The sequence below is a fragment of the Anabrus simplex genome, chromosome 1 (assembly GCF_040414725.1).
Source record: "Anabrus simplex isolate iqAnaSimp1 chromosome 1, ASM4041472v1, whole genome shotgun sequence".
NCBI lineage: Eukaryota > Metazoa > Arthropoda > Insecta > Orthoptera > Tettigoniidae > Anabrus > Anabrus simplex.
The window spans coordinates 745,784,487-745,803,135 of NC_090265.1; the positions used below are offsets into that span (position 1 = coordinate 745,784,487).

Consider the following 18,649-nt stretch of genomic DNA (forward strand, 5'->3'; position numbering starts at 1 on the left):
TAACACGTTCGTGCCTAGCGGACTGAGTCTCATTTAGTTGACGTCACGTGGACAACGCTCAATACTGCGTTAGCGAGTCTTATCAAACAGCACGTTCATAGCATAAGGGCCATAAAGGGTTAATCGGTTAGTTAATTAATGTATTTATTCATTGACGTGACAATGCCATGTGTAGGTGAGTCTTTCCCCTCTGACATCCGATGGTCAACTTGTGACCCGAACGAGGCCTAGCCTAAGGTGTGTTTGTCTCGGCGATATCTTCACTTTTTGATCAGCGGGGAAATTGAGCTAACTGACTCGCTAGAAGACATTTCCTCACTTCCAACATTCGTATGTTTTTGAAGACTTTCATCTGGAGCGTGGCGTGAGACATGGGCAATAACTAGCTCCGAAATATATATATATATATATATATATATATAAGTTTTTGAAATTTGGTGTTACAGAAGAGTGCTGAAGATGAGATGGGTAGATCAAGTCACGCATTAAGAATACTGAATAGAATTAATGAGAGGAGACCGATTTGGCTAAATATGAAAAGAAGAAGGGATATAATGATAGGATACATCTTAAGACACCCAGGACTTGTGCAGTTGGTTTTTGAAGGAAGTGTAAGAACGGTAAGTGTAGACGACAAACAGATTAGAGCAGATGTAGGATGTGTAGTTACATAGAAATGAAACAGTTGGGTGGCGTGGAGGGCTCCATCAAACCAGTCTATGTACTGATGACCCAAACAAAAACAACAACAAACAATATTACAAAATATTTATCTGTCTGACATACAGGGTTAGGAAAGGCCTACAAGTGTGAACGAAGTGGTCGGGGCCTTAATTAAGATAGAGCCTCAGAATTTGCCTTCAGGGCTGCCGACAGTGGGGCTCGCACCCACTATCTTCCGAATACAAGATCACATTTCCTGGAAATGTGTATTGCCAACTGTCGGCCCATGTATATTCTACTTATTACAAGTTTTTTGCCGCTCAACAGAATTTCAAGAGAAGTGTAAAATTTCTAACTGCAGCGTGAATTATTAGAGTCGTTGCGATCGTTTTAGCTTTCATACGAGTGTTCACAATGATTGTATTTTTCACAAACTTCCGATTGTCGCACATAACAAAACTTGATACCGGTAATGTCTCCAAGAATGGCGGGAAAAAGGAATCAAGTGCCGGAAGCTGGTTACGAAATGATCTTTTAATAAACTAACGGAATGTTCGCTTCCCTTATTCTTCGTGGTGATATCTTATGTCTGTCGCTGGAGCTATCCAATAAGCTCAGTCAAACGTAAATTGGGGGTGTATTGTCTGTTTTAAATTTATCGTGTTTTTTCATAAAGAGTTCCCGTTTCTTTAAATGAGCTCATTTCGTTTATATTATGTAAACGATTTAAGAAATTTTCATTGCATTTTTCTCTCAAGATCAAGTCAATATTATTTTGTTCCGTCTACTCATGTCTGTATGATACTCTCCGGCTCCATGGCTAAATGGTTAGCCTGCTGGCCTTTGGTCACAGGGGTCCCGGATTCGATTCCCGACCGGGTCGGGAATTTCAACCATCATTGGTTAATTCCGTTCGCACGGGGGCTGGGTATGTGTTTCGTCTTCATCATTATTTCATCCTCGTCAAGACGCGCAAATCAAGAGACCTGCAACTGGCGAGCCGAGCATGTCCTCGCTAAAAACCATACGCCATTACGTTTCGTTTCATTTCATTATATGATACTGCCCCCTGTGGTTTAGATACCAGACTGTTTCCTCTCCCGTTAATTGCTCCGTTTCACGTCGCTTGGGGAAGTCCGTGACTCCTGGAAGGCACTGGGCGCTCTTCAATAATTTGGTCCGAATGGTCACGTGATAGTTCCGCTCACATGGCCTCCCGTCGTTTAGCTGTCATTACTCCCTTAAGTTAAGGGTCGATCGACTGGATTTTTGAGACACGCTCTTATGTTCCCTGTATCTTCTCACCTCTTTACTGTATTATCGATTCTTTCATCCAACCGTCGCGTCGGTATGGAGTTTTCCTTCTGTTTCCAGCGAAATTTAACTGCGATCTCATGCACGCGAAGGCTCATTCTTCAAGAGAAGCACCGCGTCTCGGCCGTCTTTGAAGAGCATTCGTAGTTCGGTGCCGTTATGTCCAAATTTCGACAGGAATATCTTAGTTTTCAGCCATCTCTCGAGAAAATAATAAATAAAAACCCCCCGTTAGCTTTGCGTTGACGGGAGCCTGCGATTGGATCTCTAACCAAACATCGGTTGCGTCTTCAGGTTTTAGAAAAGCCAACGCTGCTCACATCTGAATATGATGATGAATTTCCTCGTTTTTCTGTATTCTCTTGAGAAGCCAAGTAAGTACTGGTCTCTTAAACCATTTTAGAGTAATTAACACCTACTTCTGATGAAGAAATTAGTTAATTCATAACATTAGTATGTCATGCTAAAATAATTAAAAACTTTAATATTTCTTTATTCCTCAGATAATACCTATAAATTGATTAATTTTATTTTTTATATTTTCAACCACCCTTATTTTATTTGCCATTATAAACTATTATATATTTATATATTTACTTATATAATTATATATTATATATTCTTATATTTCTTTCCGCCATAGGCATTTCTTCATATTGAAGCAGCAGCCATTCACTATGGCGGAAGGAAACACTTCCTTGAGAGCTGAAATTGCCGCAGTTTCAAAAATAGCTTGGGCTTCCATCCTCGCTCAGCTTCTTAACATGTTCCGAAAGAGTCTTTCTTTTTTGTTCGGCTACAAAGCAGTGTGAGGCTGGAAACTTGGAAGCTTGAACAGGATATAATTTTAAGTATTTAGGATGTGTATTCTCCAGAATGGTAGTATAGTGAGTGAGATCGAATGAGAGTAATGCAGTGAGTTGAGTAGCTTGTACAATCGAGTGGGAACAATAGCAGGAGGGTACTCCGACTGAGGAGATAAAAGCTAAGTTACGAATGAACTCGATTGATGAAGCTGTACGCATAAACTGGCTTGGGCGGTGGGGTCATGTGACGCGAATGGAGGAGGCTAGTTTACCTAATACTAATGGACTCTGTTGTGGAGGTAACGGAAGTAGACGGTGCCCAAGACAACGATGGTTAGGCGTTTCTAATGATTTAATGATGATGATAATAATAATAATAATAATAATAATAATAATAATAAAATGGTGTCGCTACCGTGTGAAGACATTTTAATTTGACATCATCTGGCTCCTTGCTCGACGTTCCGTTTTACTCTAGGCCTAGTAGATGGCAGAGTAAACCGAATATCTCTATAGTGAGATAAACAGCGAGATCATCGTACGACATGTCACTGATCCACGGAGGTGTAACGAGGCCACTGCCTATGTGTGTATTGCACGAATATTGCATATGCCTGAACGCAGTCTAGTAGGAGCGGCAGTGATCTGACATCGCTGATACCCGGCACTGATGTCTCCCGGTTGCAGAAATTAATGCAGATATGTTTGGCACGAGTCCTAGAGGACAGTTCCACGAACACGAGACAGAAAGCTCCTTGCACTTACGTACTGTGAGGTCTAGAAGTAGCATCCAATGACGTTCTTGGTCGCAGCATCATTGGTTTAAGTTTAGCCCAAGGGCCAGTAGGATCTTGAACAGGGTATGGGGGTTGAGGGCTTCAGAGGGGATCATACACATAAAACAGTTGCCGGGCTGAGTGGCTCAGACGTTGAGGCGCTGTCAGGTTCCATCCTGACTCACTCCGCTGGTATTTGAAGGTGCTCAAATACGTCACCCTCGTGTCGGTAGATTTACTGGCACGTAAAAGAACTGCGGGATTAAATTCCGGCACCTCGACGTCTCCGAAAACCGTAAAAGCCGTTAGTGGGACGTAAAGAAAATAACATTATTATTGTTATCATGATCTTTTCAACCTTTCGGAGTGCGCTTTCTTCCATGCATCAGAATGGATATACTTCAGTCGAGTCGGGACTTCCTATTGATCAACCTGTCTAAGCAGTGTGCAAAACACCATAGATTTGTGTTGCATGTGCGAATTTCATTACCTGTGAGTAGTACCATAATGTGTGGAATACCGCGAGTCTGCGCTACTTTTCATTAGTACCGAACATGACAAATAGCATGTATTACAGTACTTTCCTAACGATAAGTACCATTTTGAGGGGCAGATGACCTGGATTTTGCACCCGTTTCGACTACCAGCACCATCGATTCAGTATTATGGTTTAGACGCAATTCCTTCGTCAGTAATACTATTATTTAACGCTAGTTTCTGGGAATGTGGGGCATTGCGGGTCGGATCCACTGATTGTTTTAACTTCATATCCATCCATTCGTACTTCGCCGTCATGTCTTCGAATCTGGTCAGTGAAGGATTCTAGATTTTAAATGGTCATAACATTTCGTCTCATTTCGTACCATTAGGGGCCGATGACCTAGATGTTAGGCCCCTTTAAACCACAAGCATCATCATCATCATCATCATCATCATCATCAACCTGTCTAAGTTTGTGTTTACAAGACGAGTTTGCCGTGCGGTTAGGGGCGCGCAGCTGTAAGCTCGCATCCGGAGATAGTGGGTTCGAATCCCACTGTCGGCAGTCCTGAAGATGGTTTTCCATGGTTTCCCATTTTCATACCAGGCAAATGCTGGGTCTGCACCTTAATTAAGGCCACGGCCGCTTCCTTCCTATTCCTAAGCCTTTCCCGTCCCATCGTCGCCATAAGACCTATCTGTGTCAGTGCGACGTAAAGCAAATAGCAAGAAAAAAGTTTGTGTTTGAGTGGTGCTCGGTGTTGAATGTCTGTTCCACTGATTCCATAGTTTAAAAAGATCCTTATCGATCTCCACCACTAAACCAAGGAGGAATCGTTTTGAGACTTCTGAAGTAGAATAACAAGCGTTTACAGATTCTTTCAGTTGACAGTCTGAAGAGGTGAGCGTAAAAGTGTGGGTGCATATTTCTAAGTTGCTCCAAAGTCTGTAAACATCCTTGAAGTTGGAACGAAGAATTTTTCGGATGATCGTCCTTTCCTTAACTGCCAGTTTTTCAAGTAGGCTGTGTGTTCGAAGTATTAAATATTCTACTGCATATAATGCTTCAGGTCTAATTACAGTTTGATAAGGTCTAATTTTTGCATTTCGAAAGATAGACTTTTTGTTATATATGTTTTGAGTGAGTCGGAAGGCTGTTTCAAACTTGTTGACACCTGTTAAAACGGCGAACTTCTCAGAATTCTTGGATTCAGTCCATTCACCAAAGTATTTCAATCTTTCCACTTTCAAGATTCTACCGTGAGTAGTCAGAAGATGAGGTGGGGCATGTATTGCACCCGCGTCTTACTCATGAAGCCTCCGGCGGTAAATCTGCAGCGTCGATAACTGGGTATAAATCAAGTGGGCATCATAAATATATATAAAATAACTTAGCGGCATAAAGGATAGGAGAATACGGGAGTCATATAATTAAAATCGAATGAGAACATTATTGTAAAATTTATAATCAAAGTATTTATGATCCTCCTGATGATTGTGAAAAATGGCGCAAATGTATAACATTGAATTTACAATTAATAATAACGAGTTTCGCAGTTAACATGTTGAAGATTGGTTCCATTATTTTTTTTTTTTTTTTTGAGGACGAGACTAGTATCATAAAACCATATTTGATCATGACCTCGCATATACGGAATATTAAACAAATAAATCACTCAAACTATCCCCACTAACACTGGGGTATATTTACATAACTTACACACAAGTCTGAGTGAAGCCTATCCTAGATCCAACATGTTAAACAAAATAATAAACCTATTTAAAAGAACACACACTAAACACACAGGAATATTTCAACACGAAATGCTTTAGTTCGGAATCGAACCCAGCATACCCATACTCAACCCCAGGATTGGAACCTGTGTTGACAAATCAAAATAAAATCCACTCAGTACGATAAAAAACACAATAAAATAGATACAAATGAACACGGATCTCCACGGTGTGATGTTCGAACAAGTGATCACTGGACTCCGCACATGGGTTCTGGAAATCCTATCATATTTATGCAAACAATGGGTGCATTGCACTAGCTAATCCGAGCTCGATAGCTGCAGTCACTTAAGTCCGGCCAGTATCCAGTATTCGGGAGATAGTGGGTACGAACCCCACTGTCGGCAGCCCTGAAGATGGTTTTCCGTGGTTTCCCATTTTCACACCAGGCAAATGCTAGGGCTGTACCTTAATTAAGGCCATGGCCGCTTCCTTCCCACTCCCAGCACTTCCCTGACCCATCGTCGCCATAAGATCTATCTGTGTCGGTGCGACGTAAAGCAAATAGCAAAGAAAAGCACTAGCTAATTGTGTCTATCAATGACCAAATTACTTTAAAGAAAAGGATATTCTTCCAAATGGGTGAAATAACACATAAATCATATGTTTTGGAAAAGGGGCCCAGCTGTCTCTTCTACTGGAGCCCCTTTGTGGGCGTTTGCCCGTCACGCAAATATACAGAGTGTTACGGGTATACGTGCAGATATTTTGCTAGTCGGCAAAGAAAAATATATCTCACAATATATGCTATGTACTTTTTACCTTGTCCTATTAGTTTTCCCATAACTGAGCCAAATATTTCTGGACCTAATGCGTTTTGAACGGCCGTAGCAGGATACGCCGATTATGTCATTCCGTCCACGTGTAGTGGAAGTACAGTAGCAGAGTACAGGGATTGTTTAACCTGTTTCCTATCGTAGGGCAACACATGTTGTGCACTTCCCCTAAAGGCTTGGCAAGTAGGGGAGATTGACTCACGTGCCAGACCACTTGCTGTACTCGAAAACAGGTCTAGGGTACTCTGTATGAAAAGTACACAGAATCCTTACAGTGACGTCGAAGTTACGTACCAGCACATGCATGCGAATCAAGTGTTGTGTAGATGTGTGCGATTTATAAGACGTCAGTGGCATTACTCAGTGATCCAAGCTGACAAAATGAAAGGAAATAGTTAACGAGTAAATGAAAAATGGGCACAACATTTCTGTGCTGTTATTGCGACAGTCTACGATGAATTTCTGACAATAGACAAAGCGAGTTGTCTATGCTTATTCATAAAATTTTCAGGTCAATGAAAGGACGGCGGACACTGAAAGAAAAGGCTATAAGTATTCAGTGAAATTGTTATTAATGAGACAAATTTCAAAAACCGCATTTTGCATCCATGCGTGAACATTGCTCGAAGGAAAACAAGGTACTGTGGAATTGCAGTTGGGTATTTGTAATAGAAGCCTTATTCTTTTACTCCTTAATTTGTTTACCCTACAGGGTTGGTTTTCCCTCGGACTAGCGAGGGATCCTACCTCTACCGCCTCAAGGGCAGTGCCCTGGAGGAGAAGTGGGAAACCACGGAAATCCACTTCCAGGATAGCTGAGGTAGGAATCAAACCCACCTCTACTCATTTGACCTCCCGAGGATAAGTGGACCTCGTTCCAGCCCTCATACAACTTTTCTAATTTTGTGGAAGTGTCGAGAATCGAACCCGGGCCTCCGGGGGTGGCAGCTAACCACTACACCACAGAGGCGGACAGAAGGCTTATTACTGGACAGTAAGTGCCGATAGGTAAAATGATGACTCCAACTGACCCGTTTAATTAGAACTTCCGTAATAATAGTGTTTTTACTACTACTACTACTAAATATAATAATAATAATAATAATAATAATAATAATAATAATAATAATAATAATAATAATAATGTCTTTATGTTCCACTAACTAATTTTCACGGTTTTCGGCAACGCTGAGGGGCTTGAATTTTGTACTGCAGTATTTCTTTAATGCAAGTAAATCTACATACACGATACTGGCGTATTTGAGCACCTTCAAATACCACCGAACTGAGCCGCCATCGAACCTGCCAAGGTGGGATCAGAAGACAGCGCTCTATCGTCCGAGCTACTTAGACCGGTATTAGAGCTTAGAGTATGTTGGTCGTGCGGTTAGGGGTGCGCAGCTGTGGGCTTGCATTCTGGAGATAGTGGGTTCGAACGTTTCCTTCCCACGTATATCTCTTTTGCTCTCTCATCGTCGCCGTAAGACCTGTTTGTGTCGGTGTGACGTAAAACAGTTGTTAAGTACATGTTTCGGTAATTTCGGTGACATCCGCAATTATAAGATTAATAATAATTCGGACTTGTTGACAGTTCACTATTTTCTTTTGTGTATTCTGACAGATTACGAGCTACGAAGTTTGAGTGGGGTGATTAACTTTTATTTTCATAATAGTAATAATAGACTAACACAGTAGTAATAATAATAATAATAATAATAATGCTAGTGGCTTTACGTCGCACCGACACAGATGGGTCTTATGGCGACGATGGGATAGGAAAGGCCTAGGAGTTGGAAGGAAGCGGCCGGTGCCTTAATTAAGGTAAAGCCCAGCATTTGCTTGGTGTGAAAGTGGGAACCCACGGAAAACCATCTTCAGGGCTGCCGACAGTGGGATTCGAACCCACTATCTCCCGGATGCAAGCTCACAGCCGCGCGCTTCCAACCGCTCGGCCAACTCGCCCGGTAATAATATTAATAATAATAATAATGTTTACGTCCCAATGGAGACACGCGGTGTCGGAATTTTGCCCACAGGTAATCTTTAACGTGCCTGTAAATCTACCGATCAGAAGCGGACGTATTTGAGCACCTTCAAAAACCACCGGTCTGAGCCGCGATCGAGCCTGTTAAGTTCATGAAACCAGTGCTTGGACCGTCTGAGCCACTCAGCCTGGCATCGTTTATTTTGATACGTTTAATAGGCACTGCAAAAGCAGCAGTAAGCTAGAATGCTTTAATTTACCATTCAACATGTTCTTTTCGTTTGGAAGCACGAAAGGAAGGTACGTTTAATTTTTTTATAACGTGCCCCTTATTGGTATGAAGCAAAACGTTCGATGTACTTTGACAATTCAATTCCGATACTACTCACTTGGAACATCCTATCCTATGCATTCTTTCGTTGACGTAAGAATATTTACGTACACGTCAACACGCTTTTGCCTAGCAGACTAACCGGACATCCTATAGGTTTTGTGTTTGAGCTATGTTGTGCATTATAACAAAATGAAGAAATGAAGCCCGGAGTGTTTCTGCATACGGCGAATTGGTCTCCCAAAAATCCATGATAATGAAATCACACTGTGGGAGAATATTCAACGTAAGGAGTTGAACAAAAGCACTATACGTGTCACGTGCCGGACTAGAGGCACGTGCTGCCTGCCTGACCGTCACCTGAATAACAACTGTCGGAGAGGAGAATTATCGTCTGTACTAGTACGCGAGGTACTTCGTAGTAGTAGTAGTAGTAGTAGTAGTAGTACTAGTATTTGAATAATGCCAGTGTATGAATACCACGAATACCATGATACGCTGCTAGTGTATCGTGCGGCAGAACAGAATACGGGTCACACTCCATGAATCTATCGGGAAAGGCTTCCCAATAGACGGGTGCCGAATCCAGCAACGATACTTGCTGTACTGCAGCGTATTCGCGATGCAGGTTGTGTTACATCACGCTTTGAAAAGCGAGGGCCTGAATGGCCACGTGTAATCCTAGACGCGGAAGAAGACATCCTGCCATTAGTAAACGATGGTACCGGGCGCCGTACGCATAGTATAACACGTGCCGTTGGTGTACGAACTTGGACCATACGTAGGACACTGCATGACCACATTCAACGGGTGCAGGGTCTTTCACCTGCTAATTCCCATTTTTTTACAAGTTGATGTACGTCGCCACAACACAGATAGGTCTTACGGCGACGACGGGACAGGAAAGAAGACGGGAAGAAGCAGCCGTGGCCTTAATTAAGGTACAGCCCCAGCATTTGCCTGGTGTGAACATAGCAAACCACGGAAAACCATGTTTATGGTTGCCGACAGAATGGTTTAAACCCACTATATCCCACTCATGGGCTGTGGAACGTCTCCATTCAGTAGGATAAGGCAATTTCCAGCACCGGTTCTGAATTAATACTTGGATGGATTTAGTATGAGGTCGGTTACGTGGACTAATCATCCTTTTATTAATGTTACCTTGCTCCTGTAGATACTCCGAGGACGTGTCGCTTCGACTACGCAGAACCACGTGGATTTTACACGATGGTGCAGACATTTCCTTAACGTATTGTTTAAGCAGCATAGGATATTCTAACAACCCTGGTGACTTGGCTCGAATGCGTCGCAACTGGATTCGGAGAAGTGAAGCCTGCAGAGAAGCCCAGGGTGATCACTTTGAACAATTGCTACGCATTTTATTTTGGTATGTCAGATGATACGCCATTTCTGCAGCGTAATGACTTGGGAGTACAGTACAGAATCGATATAGTATTTTGATGATGATGATGATGCTTGTTGTTTAAAGGGGCCTAACATCGAGGTCATCGGCCCCATATAGTATTTTGAGTCTCGATCTTTCGATATTCTCATAAATCCGAGCAGAGAAATTGATGTACCGGTAACAAAAATTATAAATCGAGAGTTTCAGTACGTGAGTGCCTTGTACGTGGCGAAAGCTGAACACAACACGCGGAAGACGTGCTTGTTAAAACGCTAGACATTAACCTTGAACGCAGTTCGGCAGTTCCTCAATCCTAACCTGCACGTGGTTTGGGTTCATTACGTGTGTTTATACTTTGTTTCTTATTCACTACGAGTTAAAACAGAAGATACTTTGCGTATTGAGGGCCGATGACCTTAAAACAGCAATCATCACCATCATTATCACGTTTAAAAAATTCAATAAAACGCTCGTTTTATATTCATTACTACTGAAATAGGAACTATAAGTTAACTTTTAACTTAAGAAGGTTGCCTAGAGTGTTTTGTTAATTTACAAAAGACAGGTAAAAATTTCTTTTAGTGTAAGTCAGTCTGCGTGTTTTTGTTTTCTAAACTGTTTTACTGTAATGTTTAACATAGGTACATATTTTTGTACACAGGCGTTTTCGTGTACGTTCGTAAATCTGTGCTTTTCTATTCGAGATAGTCTTGTTACCGTCCACCTGGAATTACGAAGCCCCTACTGAATGTTAGTTCAATTTATTCCACAACAGAGTGTTACTATTGCGACTGTACGACCACTCCACTCTTATGTCTTTGTCACTAATGTGCGCCTTGTTCGGCTCTGTCCTGCTTGACTATGTGGCTTTCGTTACCTTCCTCTTCTTCTACTAGAGCCTTATGTCTTAACAATTATACTATATTCTACCGACATCATCTTAACACGCAGTAGCGTAATCTGCTGCTATTTGTTATTAGCACCATCATAGTAAAATGTAGGATGTAGTTGTGGCGGAATCGTATTAGATACGTTCGACATCTGTGAATTGTGTATAATTTGATAACTCATCTTGTATTAATGAAAGCGACCGTCGGCCTGGCTTTCAGGTTAATAGCTACATGTCTCTAACGTGTGACCTTGTTTATGTTTCTCAGATTTGTTGATGTGTATGTTTGATGTTCATACACAATACGAGGTTGCAGATGAGTCATCCCCACGAGCTTTACCTGGTTCTCGTCTTACGCATAGTAATCTGTAGTTAACTACTGCGACCGATGTTGCCTCACATGACGTACATTTCATCTTGTTTCCTCCTAAACCACGCATATTTTACTATTTTCTTCCACGTATTTCACTTCTTAATGACCTGATAATAATAATAATAATAATAATAATAATAATAATAATAATAATAATAATAATAATCATGTTAAGTGCTTGGCGTCTAACTACTTTTACGGTTTTCTGGGACGCTCAAATTTAGTTCCGCAGGAGTTATTTTTATGTACCAGAAAATCTTCCGACACGAGGCTGACGTACAGTATTTGAGCACCTTCAAATACCACCGGACTGGGCCAGGTTCGAACCTGCGAAGTTGAAGTCAAAGGACCGCCACCTCAACTGTCTGAGCCACTCAGCCCGGCAGGAGGCACGAAATGTAGCTACGTTTAATTTATTTAGTTGTATAACATGTCCATTATTCGTTTGAAACAAAACGTTCGATGTGCTTCTATAATTCAGTTCCTATGCTACTCATTTGGACATCCTATCCCATGCATGCTTTCGTTGGCGTAAGGAACTGCCTTCTTTTTCTACCTTTACGCAATGCACAACGGGCATCGTACCGTATTTCATGTCCCGGGGCGCCTATCCTATTATAGCACACCCTCGTACAGGTCCCGCACCGACACAGGTTTTCAGGTCATTTCCATACTCACTAGACCACGGGGCTGATGGCCACAGATATCCCATTCTCCTAAAGGACGTAACAGCAAATGAACCAGTATTAACGTTGACAATTCAATACGTCTCCAGAGTCCGAAACAGATGACCAGGGTTGTCTGAAGCCCCTAAGACGGAAACTAAATACTAACAGCAACAAAACCAGTCTGGCGAGAATGTACACATACAACTTCACCTGCCTTCACGGCTCGCATATTATCGTTGCTTATAAATTCATACTTAGTCCGTTAATATACTAGTTTACAGAGGCATTTCATTTCATATTCCAATACACAGCGGGTGTTCAATCTTTCCAACTCAGCGTCCAGGCTTCCAGTCTCTTCTGTCTCCCTAACGTACATTTCTCCCTGTGCATTAACACAAAACTCACTGCCAAATAATTGGCAATTAAATTACTTCCATCAAAGATTCAACTAAGTTCCTAGGATGGCATTACTACCTTCTCAACTCACAACCATTTATATAATTAATGAACGAATTTAAAATCTCCATCTCTCGCCTAGCTACATGGGGGACATGGTTCGAACCTCATGACGGCTCACTGCTGCGCTCCTTCCAACAGACAACTGAACTACATCAAAATACTACTCGCATGCATGATGATACCACTGATTGAGTGCCAAACAACTGGCACCAACCATTCTACTCTAAGTCAAACTATGTTAAAGGGAAACACGAGAAAATGTCAAAATATGAAAAACGAGGGATAAAATAAAATAAATAAAATCTACCGTATTTACAAAATCTAACTCACTCAGACTTGTTTCGAATTGAACACTGTGCTCTTAATTAGCACATTTACATATTAAAATAATTTAAAAGAATTAAAATAACTTATTATTTACAAATTAATGTACTTTAAATGGATATTCCGTTGTGCTACAAGTCTGGCTAATAAAATAAGGGTACTTGGATTCATTCTCCTGACACCTCTTGTAGCTACGGAACGTCCATCGTAATGATTTACTGCTTCATAGCTTCCATGTCGACTGCTTTGATGACCAGGTCCGAACTGGAACTCCTAGGATGAAACTCCATAATCTCTGGCACTGACATCATCTTGGTATACGGCACAGAACACGCACAGTTAGGCCCGTTACGTACGTCTGCTTCAAACGTGCATATTACGGCCCGATTTTCGATCCAAGGTCCCGGGATCAAAATACACATTCAGGGTTATTAATTAAACGCCCACATTTATTTTAGTAGTGGCGTCTTAATGTCAAGCCCTGTGTCTCAGCTCACTGTAACTGTTATTCTAAGGGTTCAAATCGTCCCTTCTTTGTTTCTAGTGATGACTGTAACGATAATAATAATAATAATAATAATAATAATAATAATAATAATAATGATTCGAGTCCGTACTCAGAATTATGACCGATAACCCGAACGCGCACTCTCATATATCTCCGATATCACTTCTCATACACCAGTTGTTTAAGACTTTGAAATAAAACTTGAAATACAAATGACTCTGTTACTCGAGATGGTCACACGTCTGTTTCTCACGAGACAAAATTACAGACTGCGTAGAGTCGCAGACCTTATATTAGCTGAGACGTTTCCCGCCCTCAAATTTCCTATAAACCCTATTCTCGGTGTATTAGAGGCACAATAGTGCGAAGATCAGGTGACTAGTGATCTTATAATAGGGTTAAGACTCACCCGGACGAAATCTGATCGCAGAATCGCCTGTAATGAATAAATTACTGTCTTCAAATTTCGGCTTCAAATTTGGGCGTCAAGACATTTAACACATGGCCTTTGTAACTTTTCACCGTTCTGTAATCAAATATTCCTTCTTCTAACAGAAGATTATCACCATAAAGGACGTCACACCCTCTAAATAAATTCACAAATTACGAATAGCTCTTTTGAATCGTTGTACAGTGCCGTATTATTAAAATCGTTAGTTCCTATAACGTAGAAAACGAAGTTGGTCATGCTGTTTTAAGGATGTTTGCCAGATTACTATGCTAAAACGTGTACCTCTCCCGGTCACCAACAACATGTGGTGGGGATAACTTCTCCATTATTTTCATCCAGGGATTCCCTAGCTTTGCTTGGTTGAAATACATTCAAGCCTCGCCCGTGACGGTCCAAGCTTCGAGATCCCGCATGTTCGCTCCTAAAGAAATGCGCGTTCACTTGATCAACAGTCCTTGTTTCATGTCCCTATCGAGTACAGTATGATGTTAGAAATGAAGTGGGGTTTGGTGTAGGAGACTTTGAGGCCGATCTTAACTGCACATTGACTCAGGTAATTGATTTGTTGAGTTGCTAGTTCGGAGAGGAAGTAAGGAGAGCGAGGTCATCTGCAAAAGCAAGACAATGAATATTGATACCATTACGAGTTCGTCCTATTTCAATTCCATTAGGAATTCCTTCAGATTAGATAACATGTCTCCATTCCCGGATGACACAGTTGAAAAGTACTGGTGATAGTCCCTTACTTTGCCGAATTCCTGTTTGGATTTGAAAGGCCTCAGAAATCTCAGAACCTAATTTCACTTTGGAAGACGTACCAGGAATCTGCCGGGTCTTGTTGTCTAGGCCAAATTCTTAGAAAACTTGGAAAAGGATTGTGCGGTCAATCGAGTCATACGCGATCTGGAAATCTACAAACGTGATTACAAAATGTCTGGCTCTGAGCTTCAGGTAGGCGATAGTCATTTTTAGATTCTGGATCTGTTCTGCGCAGGATCTGGATTTTCGGAAGCCGACTTCGTACACCTATTTGTGAGTCAAGTTTTTCTACGGGTCTAGTCAGTAAGTCTTTATAGAGGATTTTATAAGTAACACGTTATGAAGAGGATGAATAAGAGGGGTGGCCCATTTGGAGGGTATCTTAGTGGTCTTCCAAATCTGTTGGATGATTTCGAGGAGGGGTTGTAGCGTATTTTCATCCAGTAATTTCCATTATTCTGCGATCACTGAGCCTTCACCCGAAGCTTTATTATTTTTGAGTTCAAAAATGTCTGCTGGGGAAGAATCAGGTTGGTTGGAACTGGATTCGAGTTAGGGACATAAGCCGATAGTAGTGGATCAAACTTGAGAAGGGACTTGAAGTATTTTGCTACGATTTGAAAGTTTTGTCCGTAATAATAATAATAATAATAATAATAATAATAATAATAATAATAATAATAATAATAATCGTATGCCCTCAGCTACCGTGTGCAGACATTTCAATTTCACGCCATCTGGCTGTCTGCTCGTCAATTTCGACGTTCCGTGTTACTCTAGGCCCCCACTAGATGGCAGACCGCGTAAACCGAAACTCTCTTGGGAGTCTATGGCTGAGATCTAGTGAATTTTGTCGGGTAAACACCAAATGTGTCACCAGAGATCTTTTACATGCCGACATCGTACGACATGGAATGTCGAATGGACTTTTTTCCGCCCTTGTGGGCGATATGTTTAGTGGTTGGGTCACGGAAACATACGTTTGGGGGTTGAATTTGGCTAGGTTCCGTTTGAATTTTTCTTTTGAAAATAGGATTCAATATTCGCCAGTTCGTACTTGCAGGAAGTTCTCTTCGTGTTCCTAATGATTTGGGCGGTATCCTTGGTTTCGATGAACTTCTGATATATTCACTGTGTCTTGTGAGATTTCCAAAGTAGCCATGCTTGCTGTCTCTCACTGAGGCCTATATCGCATTGCGAATTCCACCAAGGGTGTCTGGGTTTCCTCATTTGAGAATCGATTTTAAGAGCTATATCAACAAGGGAACATTCGAATTGTTCGCGATCTGGTGGTGAAAGAGTGGAAATTTGCTCTAAGTATTCGGTTTGAAGTACTTTAAGTTTCTCGGTGTCATATCGAAGGATTCGTTGCGGTCGGGATGAACTTGATCTTTACTTTGGAGAGTTAATCATCAGAGTCGAGTTTGACGCCTCGAAGGACTTTGACATTCTGAATTTGTTTAGAGAACCCTGCGGAGATCGCAACGTGATCAAGATGGAATTCTCCGAGTAATGGGTTTGGAGATGTCCAGGTCTTCTGCTTCCATGGAAGGTGCTTAAAAAACGAGGATTTCAGTAGAAGCGTGTTTCTCCCACAGAGTTCAATTAATCGCTCTCCAATTTGATTAGTTCTCAGATGTGCTGGGTAATCGCCGAGTATGTTCCGATACTTCCGTTCTTTGCGAATTTGGGCGTTGACATTACTCAAAGAGAATTGTAGTGTGAGACTGGAATTTTGGAGATCTCATCATCTAGTTTGTGCAAGAAAATGTCCACAATTTCTGGATTGTACTTATTGTCAGCATTGATTGGAGTGTGAGCATTTACCGAAGTATTAGCACATTTAACTGAAGGAGTGGAAAGCGTATTGGTGACAGGGATAAAGCTAATGATTGATCCAAGGACCTTTGGGGATTTCTTAATCTGTTTTGCCTTTTAATACTCTGAAACCGTTGTTTTCAAACGGTACGTCGTCCGAGTAACGTGTTTCTTGAATCGCAGCTGTTGATATTCGATGATTCGTGAGTACATCCGTTAGATGTTCACCTACTTTGAGGAGTAGATTAGCGTTGAAGGTTGCAAAAATGTGGGTGATTATTATTATTATTATTATTATTATTATTATTATTATTATTATTATTATTATTATTATTATTATTATTATTATTATTGTACCGGAGGTACACCCGCCCCATGCATTTAAAACTAGCGTCTTATAGCAAGCCATTCAGAACAGGAAACCTGAAACTCATTTCGGAAATAGTTTGAACATTTATCGACAGATGTCGCTACTATCAACTTACTTGCGCCCTCTGGGATGAAGATGAACTATTAATGTCAAAGTAATTTTGTGTGTCAAGATTTCCTAAACTGAATTGTTTATAGTTTGTTTTTGGTATTCTAAAGTTATCAACGCTTCTATCTCTTCCCGCCAACATTATATTTCAACTAATAGGGAATTTTGTACATTCATGTAATTAACCAATGAAAAAATTTGATATTTATTTGATTTCCCAGTGGAAATTGTGGGCGTGTCTGTGTTTCGACCCAGAGAAATCTCGAACCTTCCTCTCCGCTATAAAAGCTGGGACGTTTCAGGCCATGTTGTCTTTGTGGTCACTCCAGTTTAGAGTGTGTTCGTAGCGGAGGCAAGGGGAAGAACTCCGTTGTCCATCTTCGGGAGGTACACAAGCTCGAGGTAATGGCAGATTCGGCTTAATAATGTAATAGTCTTTGAATGCTAGCTTGAGGGGAGGGTTTCAAATTTCTTTTGCAATGTGACTTTTATTTCTCAACGTAAATTCTCAAACAAGTCTTAAGAACTTAACTGAACTTAGGGAATAAAGAGTGAGGAACCCTCTTGAATTCCCTCTCAACTTGATATCGCGGCGACTATGATTTTGTAACCTTTAAATCCATCTCTTAATTTTGTAAACTTTCTCTCCATCCAGTCACCTTAGCCTTCGTAACGTCGGGCCATAAGCCCAAATAGGGTTTTAAGTATTTTCATGTAAATTTCAAGGAGTTCAAGTGTTCGCCTCCTAACCTTTTGATTTTCGGCCAGTAACTTTAACCTTTATTTTTAATCAAAGGCCACGTAGTATGGGTACTTCTTACCCCTGTTTAAAGTCAATTTCATTCTTTTACTTTTAAGGTAAATTCCACTGTTGAGCATATAGGACGGTGTCTCCTGTTTGGTTCTGTTAAATGTAGGTATGTGCCGTAATAGGCATGGAACTTGTAATTTTGGAGGATAGTCTCCTAGGAAGTAATTGTGTAGGGCAAACACGCTCATTCTGCTGGTGTAAAATTTGGAACTCGGTCTCCTTGATTGAAGGAAGCAATGGTGCTCTTGTTAAATTAGTAACTAGGGGGCTTCAAGCTCATGTCGTTAAATTGTTGTTATCTGATTATTCTAGTATTGTTACCCAAGCTCACGAACTAGATATTGTACCTGATTTCGCTATTTTCTTAGCAAAGTGTAATTGTTGAAAAGAAAAGAAACTACCGGAGAGATATATGTCACGAATTTTAAAGTTTTAAATTAATCTTCATCTTTTCTATATCCACACACCTCTGCGTTCCATAAAATCCCAGGAACTATTATTATTATTATTATTATTATTATTATTATTATTATTATTATTATTATTATTATTATTATTATTATTATTATTCGTGGTGTGGGTCACTGCAGTCCCTTCCAGGTTCGTGAACCGTTGACAACGGTTTAGGACTATATAATCCACCGGTGGTCCCTAACCCATTATAGATCCGTACTTGGACTATGTGTAAGTAAGGGTAGCATCCTGCTTCACAAAATTTACCCCTTCTGTACATTTTAAGCAAGCTTCAGACCTATGGTAGCTCTAAAGGTACATTATTT

The 18,649-nt window shown here is 40.9% G+C and overlaps 1 protein-coding gene across 3 annotated transcripts in view; it reads left to right on the forward strand.

Moving 5' to 3' along the window:
• LOC136857479 (tRNA dimethylallyltransferase) overlaps positions 1 to 18,649 on the forward strand; it is a 1,029,479-nt gene that overhangs the window by 763,479 nt on the left and 247,351 nt on the right. The window lies entirely within an intron of this gene.